This window comes from Amblyraja radiata, chromosome 11 (genome assembly GCF_010909765.2).
Source record: "Amblyraja radiata isolate CabotCenter1 chromosome 11, sAmbRad1.1.pri, whole genome shotgun sequence".
NCBI classification, from domain to species: Eukaryota; Metazoa; Chordata; class Chondrichthyes; order Rajiformes; family Rajidae; genus Amblyraja; species Amblyraja radiata.
The window spans coordinates 19,331,203-19,343,438 of NC_045966.1; the positions used below are offsets into that span (position 1 = coordinate 19,331,203).

Genomic DNA, 12,236 nt, shown 5'->3' on the forward strand with positions numbered 1-12,236 from the left:
GGTGGTGAGCGCTGGGCCAGGCCTCCAGTGGATGCTGCGAGGGGTCGGTCAGGCTGTCAGGCTGCCAGTGTTGCAGCAAGCGTGCGGGCGGTCTGACGGAGCCGGCGCTATGGGGGTGCTGAAGGCAGCCCGGGCGGAGTGCAGGGCACTGCTGCTCCCCACCATCAACACCACCAGAAGGGCATGCTGACATGCGCTGCGGGGCCACATGTATGGAGCCCGCAGCCGGTCACAAAGCGGCTCCAGCTCCAACCGTGGGCAGCTCTGGAAGGGGGGCGAGTTAGGGTTAGGTTTGGGCATTTTCCTGTCAGTGGCAGATGCCTTAGCCTTCCCCCAGCCTGGCACTGCCCCAGTCCCACTATGGCCGTGACCCCCACTCTGCACGCTGCGGCAGTCTCATTAAAAAAAAACTAACAATTACATTCATTATATTATATAATACAATTATACATAATTACATATGATTACAGTCATATTCACAAGTCATATAGATATTATATATATGTGTGGTATAATAATATATGGTTTAAAGAGACTGCAACATGGAAATAGGCTCCCCATGGTGTAATATGGGCATAGAACACTAGATGGCGCTTACTTTTTTCGATCTCATTTTCTAATTAGTTTAATTAATTAATGTGCAACTTTTGGCACTGACGAGTTATGACTTCCTTCTCAATTATAATTTATCTAAATCTGTGCAAAATTTCATGTTGTTCCGAGATGGGTCATGAAAGTTGATTTCTAGACACATTTTTGATGCTCGGCCCACAGCCTACATGGTCTTTTATATCGTGTACCATAGCCTTCTTGCTCTATGCCCTGGCCAATGAAAGCAATATCCTGTATACCTTCTTAGCAACCTTATCAGTCTGTTGCCGTTTTCAAGGATCCTTGGATAAGTACCTCAAGATCTCTGTTGCTCAGAATTCCCTAGGATTCTACTAAAATTGGGATGCATTTTTCAGGATTAAATTCCATCTACTGTTGCTCTTCCTGATCTGCAGCATAGACTATCTTCCTGACTATCAACAACAATGGCAATTTTACTTTCTATGTATGTATCAAAGCTTTCACCTGCATTTTTATGATCTTTTACAGCAGCATTGGTGGAGACAGAAGAATTCTTGGTTGATGACTTCAGGTAAGATAACAAAGGCCCAACTCATTGAAGGGCAAAATTCTGCTGAAGAGACCTTTGCCATAGGCTATCAGAGAAGCCTTGTGGGTGAAGATTGGGAATGCTTATTAAAGCTTGTGCACAACTTTAAATGAAGAATTACAACTCCATCCTGCCTCAATGCTTTGCATAGAAGAAGCTGTGCAAGCTGCAATGGTAATGGTTTCTGCTGCAACCCACCACTGAATGGAGAGTTGAAACAGCTGTTATCTTGGCCTTGGTGGCTATTTCCAAAAATAAAGGATATTTGCCGACTCCATTAATAGTATATCGACTGTCCTCTCTCAGGAGACACCATGATGTAAATACTTTAACAGTATATTGGCTGATGTTGAATACCTAGTGGCCCAGTGCCACAATGTTCAAGGTCATCCTTCAGGGTACACTGGCACATCAGAAGAGAAGCTTGTTACAAAATGCTGGAGTAACTCAGTGGGACAGGCAGCATCTCTAGATAGAAGGAATGAGTGATGTTTCAGGTCGAGACCCTTCTTCAGACATAGATTTCCATGTGGTTTCCATAGGAAGAATGGTTCTTATGAAATTGGGATTATGTATTGAGCACACATGGCATACAAAAGAAGTGATGTATTTTTGTCAATGCTGGTTTATAATCGTGATAACTTTTATGTTCAGCATTGAGATTCTTGATAAACCATTAACAAATACATTGTTTTTGCCTATAATAAGTATGATCTTCAGCACAAAGGAGTTGCAGCCACAAACTGATAAAATCATAATTGATTCCTTGTTTTGAACCATTTCAGGAAAGATAGCATTTGATATAAATTATATTGGCACCATTACTCCATTTAATGGTCACTCCAATAATCACATACATCAAAAGGGCACCAGTGTTTTGAACATACACTTAAAAGTATTGAAGAAAAGAGCATCAAAGGTTACAGGGAGAAGGCAGGAGATTGTGGTTGAGAGAAAAATAGATCAGCTATGATCGAATGGCAGAGCAGACTTGATGGGCCGAATGGCCTATTACTGCTCTCTTGTCTTATGGTCTGAGATCCAGTATGAAAAGAGCCAGTTAACATGCCTACAAGTCATCTTTAGATCATCATTTAATTTGGTGTCAGTCTTTCCCACGCTTTCTCTTTGCTTCACTTTCATAATTCATAACTGGACATTTTGTAATCAGCCTGGATAACTCACGTTAAAAGCCTGGTGTTTGTCATACGTCTTTCATTTGGTCTCTTCTGTCATTTGAGCATCTAGGAAGCTTAAGCTTTAATACCTCTACCCTTTACCCTTATGGCAGGAGAATGGGATTAAGAGGGAGAGATAGATCAGCCATGATTGAATGGTGGAGTAGACTTGATGGGCCGAATGGTCTAATTCTACTCCTGTCACTTATGACCTTAGTTCCCAGTATTATTTGGCCTTTACATGTATATTTTATGAATCAAATTGACTTTTCTCAACATTTGGAATTTTTGGATATCTTTATCATCATCATGGGTTGAATAGCAAAAGCACTTGTGGGTGATTGGCATAATGGATGCTGAAAGAACTAAAATGAAACATTATGTTCAAATTATGCAAATATCAAGTTAATTTATTTTGTTATTGCAGATACCAAGACTTAGCTTATATCTTGCATTAACACTCAATTTATTACATTTGCAGGGTAAAGTTGACAACAAAACATCTGACTATAATAAACAATAACCTGATAAGGCATCACTTACAGTTAAATATAGATGTATATGAAGTTATAGGAGCAGAGATACTGTAGGGTGGACAGTCAGAATCTTTTTCCCAGGGTGGAAATGACAAAGACTAAGATCATAACTTTAAGGTGAGGAGGGGCAAAGTTTAAAGGGGATGTTTCTACCTTAGGGTTGTCTCGGGTGCCTGGAACGCGTTGGTGGAGGCAGATACAATAGTGGTGTTTAAGCGGCTTTTGGATAGGTACATGGATTTGCAGGGAATGGAAGGACATGGATCATGTGCAGGCAAATGAGAGTAGTTTATCTTTGCATCATGTTCACCACAGACACTGTGGGCCAAAGAGTCTGTTCCTGTGCTCCGTTCCAATTATACAACATAACCTTCAATGAAAGTAAAACATATCAGCTTGTTACCATAAATTCCTTGATGAAAGGAGGTTCAGAAATAATTCAAAGCCATTGGTGTCATATTGAATATCATCTCAATCCACCAAATAGTTTTTTGACTTACTATTAAAAGTTGCATCAAAAGAAAATGTCATTACATATTCTACTCAGAAATGATCTCCTACTTATGACGACCTCACTAAATAGGCCCATACTGTTATGGCAATGAATTCTCCTTTGGATAGAGGTTGGATCTGTTTCCATCCTCCTCAGAAGGTTAAAAGTACATTCAGTTCCTTCCCATTTAATTCCCATTCTAGTTTGTTCAGCTTTTATTTTTTTAGAAGCAAGTTCTGGTTTACGTATTAAACTTTGGACAACTCTTGGATTTCCGAGAGAGAGTCGCTTCGCAGAACAATGGCACACTGTCTTCTTTTCAGTCATGCACAACTAGGACACAATTGATATAACTGGGGGTTGTTCAAAAGGGAACTGCAGATGCTGGAATATCGAAGGTACACAAAATTGCTGGGGAAACTCAGTGGGTGCAGCAGCATCTATGGAGCGAAGGAAATAGGCGACGTTTCGGGCCGAAACCCTTCTTCAGACTGATGGGGGGTGGGGGGGGAAAGAAAGAAGGAAAAGGGGAGGAGGAGGAGGAGCCCGAGGGCGGGCGGATGGGAGGGTGGGAGGAGACAGCTAGAGGGTTAAGGAAGGGGAGGAGACAGCAAGGGCTAGCCAAATTGGGAGAATTCAATGTTAATGCCATAAGGACGCAAGGTCCCCAGACGGAATACGAGGTGCTGTTACGGCGCGACTCTCGTCAGCAGCGGCCTCTGCAGTCCGTCTGCGTTTTTATTATTTTATGTCTATGTTTTTATGTAGTTTTTGTTATTTTTTGTTGGGGTATGTGTGTGAGGGGGTGGGGGTGGGGGTGGGGGTGGGGGTGGGGGTGGGGTGGGAGGGAGGGGGTAACTTTTAAATCTCTCCCTGCACGGGAGACCCGACCTTTTCTTTGACGGGTCTCCGTTGTCGTTGGGGCTGCAACGAGGAGCGGCCCCCAACAGGAAGACCGGGGGCTCTGGTGCCGACTACTCACCTCACCGTCGCGGAGCTGGCCGAGTCCAGAGCGGGTGGAGCGGTGGTGGAGCGCTGCTGCGGCCTGACCTCCGGAGGTTCGGAGGCTGCAACTGCGGGTCTGGCGGACGGCGGCACCGGGAGCCCGCGGGTCCCTGGAGGGAGACCGCTTTTCAGGGCTCCCGCAACGGCGACTTCTCCCGCCCGAGTTGCGGGGTTGAAGAACTCCTGGAGCGGGGCCTTACATCATCGCCCCGCGCGGCTTGGAATGGCCGCGGGACTCTGCGAGCGCACGCCGGGGGCTCTAACAACTAGACCCAGTGTGCGACCTTGCATCACCCGGCGTGGCCTTAATGGCCGCGGGACAATTCGCCATCGCCCGCCGGGGGCTTTGACTTTGACTCTGACATCGGGGGGGAGAGTGCAGTGGAGAGATAAGTTTTTTTGGCCTTCCATCACAGCAATGTGATGGATGTTTATGTAAATTTGTGTCTTGGATCTATTTGTTTGTAATGTATGGCTGCAGAAACGTCATTTCGTTTGGACCTCAAGGGGTCCAAATGACAAATAAATTGTATCGTATCGTATCTATGAGTACATCACAGCCTTACAATGCTAAAGACAGGATGATGTCCTGCTCACATCCACCTGTGACACCCACTGAGCCCGTGAGACCACACAGAACGAATGAAACATTTCTCAGCATTTGTGCCCTTCAAGCTGGTTCATTTCCAGTGAAGAATCTTTACTTGATCAATCTTCTGTTTCGATTGAAGTTTTGTAATTGTTCATCTTGCACAATAGAATTTTATTGCAGCAGTTGCAGAGGAAAGTGTGGTTTTGTGGGGGACTTCCTACAAAATCAACTGAGATATCCCATCTTGCAACGGAATTAATGTGCGAAACTTGTCAGAGTCAAAACAATTTCATTTCAATAATTATAATTGGAACATTTTGTAATTTTACTAAAGCGCACACATTTCATCAAAATATTGGTCGAAATTGGTTTCAACCCATTTGGGAGTGACATAGGATTTTTAATTTTGATGGTTTTTCATGCTTTCATGTCGAAAAAAATTGAAGTTTTTCTACATTATATGTGTTATTTTTTAAATTCAGTACGAAGAGACCCCTCAGCAAAAAAATTAGAAAACAAAGGGGCCTTGTAAGGATTGGGTGCAAGAGATGCAAACCACGAAGCAAAGTATAAGCATAGTCTTAAGATCATGATCATAAGGAGGGTGCAGAAATAGATGTGAGCATTGATGCCCAAACACTCTTTTGATACTATGATTCATATTTAATACAGCTGTGGTATTGTACTATGTGGCAGCTCTCGTTCGTTCGCTTGTGTGTCAGACAATGTAGCACGCTGTTGGCTTCTGTTGTCATCCAACATGTTGACAGAATTGTCGCCCGACGCGTCACAGAATGCATCGCGCCGTCGCTTCCAGGGATCTCCACGAGACAGCTCTACTTGTTAATAACAATAGAGTAGTTATGTTTAACCAATTATTGCAATGTTCATCCATCGTAGCTCTCTGTCTTTCCTGCCAATTCCTATACTTCCTTGTTCCAATTTCTTTGCTTTAAACAAATTATGTTTTTGACCTTTATTTTCCTTTGACTGTTCCCCCTTTTCCTGTCCGAAGCTCACACACGTATTGCTGGAAACCTGCTCACCATTTGATTCAAGTTGATACCGACTGGTTATAATGAAATGCTATTGACCGCAGAACCAAGACATATTACAATACTTTAGGGGTGTAAAACATGAATTAAACTATCTGTTGGGCACTGGGAATTAATTGTAATTTTTTTACTTGTGCTAACTTCTTCTTTATGGTCTTATGACTATGAATGGACAGTCAGAACCTGTCAAAGACCAGAGGAGGTACACAAAATTGCTGGGGAAACTCAGCGGGTGCAGCAGCATCTATGGAGCGAAGGAAATAGGCGACGTTTCGATCCGAAACCCTTCTTCAGACTGATGGGGGGTGGGGGGGGGGAGAAAGAAGGAAAAGGGGAGGAGGAGGAGGAGCCCGAGGGCGGGCGGATGGGAGGGTGGGAGGAGACAGCTAGAGGGTTAAGGAAGGGGAGGAGACAGCAAGGGTTTTTGTGTACCTCCGATATTCCAGCATCTGCAGTTCCCTTTTGAACCCAAAGACCAGAGGACAATGTTTTAAGGTGAGAGGGGCAAAATTTAAAGCAGATGAAAAGGGCAAGTTTTCTGCAGAGAGTGGTAGGTACCTGGAACTTGCTATCAGGAGAGGCATATATGATTGTGGCATTTAAGAGGCTTTTAAACAAGCACATGGATATACAGGGACTGGACGGACATGGATCATGTGCAGTCAGAAGAGAATAAAATATTCCATTCTATTCCTTGTGTCTCACAACTAGACCAATTCAAACAATCTGGACAGTCAGTTATCTGTCAACATTATGTAAAAATTATTGCTGGCTATGTGCCTAAGAAAAAAATAATGAATCTGCTAGACTGACTCAAATGAAACCGGTTAACTTTAGTTTCACTTTGGCTTAGTGCCTGTCTGCTGAGATGTTCAAATAGCTGTAACAGCAGGATTGTTGTCACTTGTCTCCTGATTGCACAATTTTTGCAACTTTGCCAAAATCTTGTCTTGCTCTCAGTTACTGCTGGGGCTGAAGAAGAAGAAGTAGAAGGGTCCCAGCCTAAAATTTCAGCTATCCGTTCCAGAGATTCACCACTCTCTGTGTGAAAAATATTTTTCTCATCTCAGTCCTAAAAGATTTCCCCTTTATCCTTAAACTGTGACCCCCTTGTTCTGGACTTCCCCAACATTGGGAACAATCTTCCAGCATCTAGCCTTGAGACTCTTGAAAGGCGCCCATAAATAACATTTATTATTATTATTATTAGCCTGTCCAACCCCTTAAGAATTTTGTAAGTTTCTATAAGATCCCCCCTCAATCTTCTAAATTCTAGCGAGTACAAGCCGAGTCTATCCAGTCTTTCTTCATATGAAAGTCCTGACATCCCAGGAATCAGTCTGGTGAACCTTCTCTGTACTCCCTCTATGGCAAGAATGTATTTCCTTAGATTAGGAGATAAAAACTGTACGCAATACTCCAGGTGTGGTCTCACCAAGACCCTGTACAACTGCAGTAGAACCTCCCTGCTCCTATACTCAAATCCTTTTGCTATGAATGCTAACATACCATTCGCTTTCTTCACTGCCTGCTGCACCTGCATGCCTACTTTCAATGACTGGTGTACCATGACACCCATGTCTCATTGCATCTCCCCTTTTCCTAATCGGCCACCATTCAGATAAAAGTCTACTTTCCTGTTTTTGCCACCAAAGTGGATAACCTCACATTTATCCACATTATACTGCATCTGCCATGCATTTGCCCACTCACCCAACCTATCCGAGTTACCTTGCAGCCTCCTAGCATCCTCCTCACAGCTAACACTGCTCCCCAGCTTCGTGTCATCCGCAAACTTGGAGATGTTGCATTCAATTCCCTCGTCCAAATCATTAATATATATTGTAAATAGCTGGGGTCTCAGCACTGAGTCTTGCAGTACCCCACTAGTCACTGCCTGCCATTCTGAAAAGGACCCGTTTACTCCTACTCTTTGCTTCCTGTCTGCCAGCCAGTTCTCTATCCACATCAATACTGAACCCCCAATACCGTGTGCTTTAAGTTTGTATACTAATCTCTTATGTTGGACCTTGTCGAAAGCCATCTGAAAGTCAGGCTTTCGACAAGGTCAAAGGGACCTTATCAAAGGCTTTCTGAAAGTCTAGATACACTACATCCACTGGCTCCCATTCATCCATTTTACTTGTCACATCCTCAAAAAATTCCAGAAGATTAGTCAAGCATGATTTCCCTTTCATAAGCCCATGTTGACGGACTAATCATTTTACTGCTATCCAAATGCCCCATTATTACCTCTTTAATAATTGACTTCAGCATCTTTCTCACCACTGAAGTCAGGCTAACTGGTCTGTAATTCCCAGTGTTCTCTCTCGCTCCTTTCTTGAAAAGTGGGATAACATTAGCTATCCTCCAATCCACAGGAACTGATCCTGAATCTTTTGAATATTGGAAAAAAATAATGAATCTGCCCACTATTTCTAGAGCCACCTCCCTTCCCGGAAGTGCTGCCACATTCTCTTATTCTTATCTCTACCTCCTTTGGTTATTTCATTATTCCACTACTATTGTACCTTAATAATTTTGGTCTACTTTCAGATTGTTCTGCGATCTTTTTGGACTCATCATGCCATTTACTGTTGTATTTATCATTACTGTATGTATACTGTTTATTCTGTGAGCTTCATGCAAACAAATAATTTTATTGCACCCTGTGCATAGAATAAACTAATCTGAATCTGATTGTCAGGTTAGTGCTTCTGAAGGCTCAGGGAAGGTAAATGTGTGTTTCATGATATGTGGGGAGAGTGCATACTGGATAGCTGATAGTATCATCTGGGATAGACTGTAAGTATCATCAGGGATGCCTGGCACACTGCCCATTCTCTTCTCTCTCTGTGCTGGAAGGAACTGCAGATGCTCGTTTACACCAAACATAGGCACAAAATGCTGGAGTAACACAACGGGTCAGGCAGCATCTCTGGGGAAAAGGAATAGGCAACATTTCTGGTCAAGATCCTTCTTCAGACTCAGTGGAGAGCTCTACCTGCTTTTCTCTCTTCTACCTATTGGAGGGGATATAGGAGCTTGAAAATCTGGACATCCTGACTAAAGAACATCTTCCTCACTGCTCTCAGACTCCTGAACCAGTGACCTCTTTCAAAGAAAGCTCTTTGATCAGACTTTACTGGCTTTATCTTGCACTAAATGTTATTCACATTATTCCTTTTATCATGTATCTGTACATTGTGGATGGCTCAATTGTAATCATGTGTTGTTTTTCCATTGAGTGATTAGCACGCAACAAAGGGTTTTCACTGTACCTTCTGTACAAGTGCACGTACTGTACACGTGACAATAAACTAAACTCAACCTGCTTCCATGAGGTGTTGCCACATATTCTTAACTCCACCTTATTCATTTAATTTGTCATTGTATTTTAGTATTTTTTGCACCACTAGAGAGTGCACTACAAGCTTTGCTCAATGCTGTTGCTTTGTACCACTGTTATATTTATTTCTGTACAGACACCACACATTTCACTCGGGGGGGTTTGTGCTTAATAATCAGCACGTCATTCAAAAACCCGTATTTCCGACTACACTGTCAGCAATAAATTGAGCGAGCTCTTGCAAAAACAGTAAAATGCTAACAGTAAATTGCGCGAGTTCTTGTTTACAGTAAAATGCTTTTTCATTGCATGCTATTCAGTCAGCAGAAAAGCTACATACATGATTACATCAAGCCATCCACATTGTACAGACACAGAATAACGGGAATAGCATATGGTACAAAATAAATTCCAGTAAAGTCCAATTAAATTCCAGTAAAGCCGCTTGGTAGACTGGATTTAATGCGTTCCATAACCAGCCTCTCAAAGAACTTCATGATGGTGGATGTCGATGTCTTCGGCACCGTGATGATAGTGGTCTTCTTGAAGCAGGTGGGTACCACAGAACAGAGTAGAAAGAGATTAAAGTGTCCATGAGCACTTCTGCTAGTTGGTCCACACAGTTTCTAAGGACACGGCCAGGGACTCCATCCCGGCCAGTTGCTTTCCGTGTGTTTACCCTCAGGAAGGCCGATCTAACTTCTGCAACAGCGACAGTGGGAAGAGGCACACTTGAGAGAGGGGATGTCATCATCCCTTTGGCCCTCTGCTCAAAGTGAACATGGACAGCAATAGGGTCATCAGGTGAGCCTGCACTAGCACCAGCCATGCTTGCATGCCTGACCTCACTTTGCAGCCTGTCAGTATTCAGGTGCATTATTTCAAAATCACATACACCAAACAAGCCTAGAAGGCGAGATGCCTGTATTTATCATTACAGTGTGTATAATGCTGACTCTGTGATCTTAACGGAAACAATAAATTCCATTGCGCCCCAGTGTACATGACAAGAAAATAACCAGAATGTGAGACTCAGAGCCACAGAGTTCGTCGCCGGGATAACCTCAACTTTGCATTCCCGCCATTCAAAGAAAGCGAAACTCCTCTAGATTCCGGTCGGACCAGTCAGGGTAAATTCTTTAATATTATCTCTAAAGAATCTTCAAATATTCCCGGAACTAAATGACGTGTGATTGATCGGAAATCAGCCGCGTTTGGGGAGTTGCCGGTGGACTGGTAGCAGGTTGGGTGTTGTGCGCTTTCCTCCAGGGATAGCGAGGCTGGAACAAACCCGCAAGGTGAGTGCCGGCTGCAAACAGGTTTGAAAAATAAAACGAAGCCTGTTAAAAAAAAAAAATTATCGTTGTATCATAATCGGAATGTGAAAATGTTTAGTGACTTTGCAGCAAAGTTAGAGAGTGAGATATCGGATCCCGGGCTATTCACTGATCATGTGGATAAGGCTCCGTATGTACAGCATTCCCCCAAATTACTTGTAGAGAGAGGCCATTCGCCCCATCGGGCGGGTGACGGCCCCTTAGGTGCGTGCAAAGTTTTATCAATTGACTTTAGAGAACAAAAACCCTGTGGTTAAGTGCTTCTAGGGTCTAACCATCGACCCTAGAAGCATCGATGTCCATGCTGTTGTGTGTAGTCAGTGTTTTTCGTTAGCTAGGGATGTACTAGGGTTGTTTGACAAAAGGGGTGTCATCTCCAGTTGGAGGTTTCTTAAGTAAGTTTGAGTACATCGAGTCAGAGTGCATGTCACTGGGTGCGCATTGAGCAAGTTAGCAAGCGAAGATAGACATGAAATGCTGGAGTAGCTCAGTGGGACAGGCAGCATCTCTGGAGAGAAGGAATGGGCGACGTTTCAGGTGGAGACCTGAAGAAGGGTCTCGACCCGAAACGTAACCTATTCCTTCTCTCCAGAGATGCTGCCTGTCCCACTGGGATACTCCAGCATTATGTGTCTATCATCGGTGTAAACCGACATCCGCAGTTCCTTCCTACACATGTTTGCAAGCGATTTGTTTTGTTAGCTTTGAACTAAGGACCACCTAATGGAGTGACAATGGAAAACTGAAGGTGAGGAGAGATTGAGTTATTTTTTGAACTTTATTTGCAACAGAAACGAATGGTAACTCAGTGAAATGTATCCGGTGCTGATGCAACCTTTGATTGGATGATAGGCAGGAGATAGTAAGTGACCAAAAGGGGAGAAGCAAAGGAACAATAACCAAGAGGAGGTGAAAATGTAAAAATGATTGTCATAAATTACCAAAGAAGTTTTGAAACGATGCTATAACTTGGAATACAATGCTGATCTCCTCCCTGTCACAGGCATTTCCTCCCTTTGTTCCATCTCACACTACCCCATTGTACTTTTCTTGAGATGTGAGCATTGTTGTCGTGCAAGTTTTGAAAAAGGACATCATCAATTCAGATGTGGAAGTATTTAATTGGAAGAGGTCTAATTTCAGTTGTGAAGAGACCTTAGTTGATGTGGTTTAAAATGAAAGATTATTGGCAAAATTGTGAAGCAATAACCATATAACCATATAACAATTACAGCACGGAAACAGGCCATCTCGGCCCTACAAGTCAGTGCCGAACAACTTTTTTCCCTTAGTCCCACCTGCCTGCACTCATACCATAACCCTCCATTCCCTTCTCATCCATATGCCTATCCAATTTATTTTTAAATGATACCAACGAACCTGCCTCCACCACTTCCACTGGAAACTCATTCCACACCGCTACCACTCTCTGAGTAAAGAAGTTCCCCCTCATGTTACCCCTAAACTTCTGTCCCTTAATTCTGAAGTCATGTCCTCTTGTTTGAATCTTCCCTTTTCTCAAAGGGAAA

General features: G+C 43.2%; 1 protein-coding gene across 1 annotated transcript in view; it reads left to right on the forward strand.

Moving 5' to 3' along the window:
- The first annotated feature begins 10,569 nt into the window (after positions 1-10,569).
- Positions 10,570-12,236, forward strand: part of sting1 (stimulator of interferon response cGAMP interactor 1) — a 40,950-nt gene continuing 39,283 nt past the window's right edge. Inside the window, exon 1 of the mRNA XM_033029457.1 lies at positions 10,570-10,668. The gene's annotated coding sequence lies outside the window, so the exon portion shown is untranslated. The remainder of the gene's footprint in view (positions 10,669-12,236) is intronic.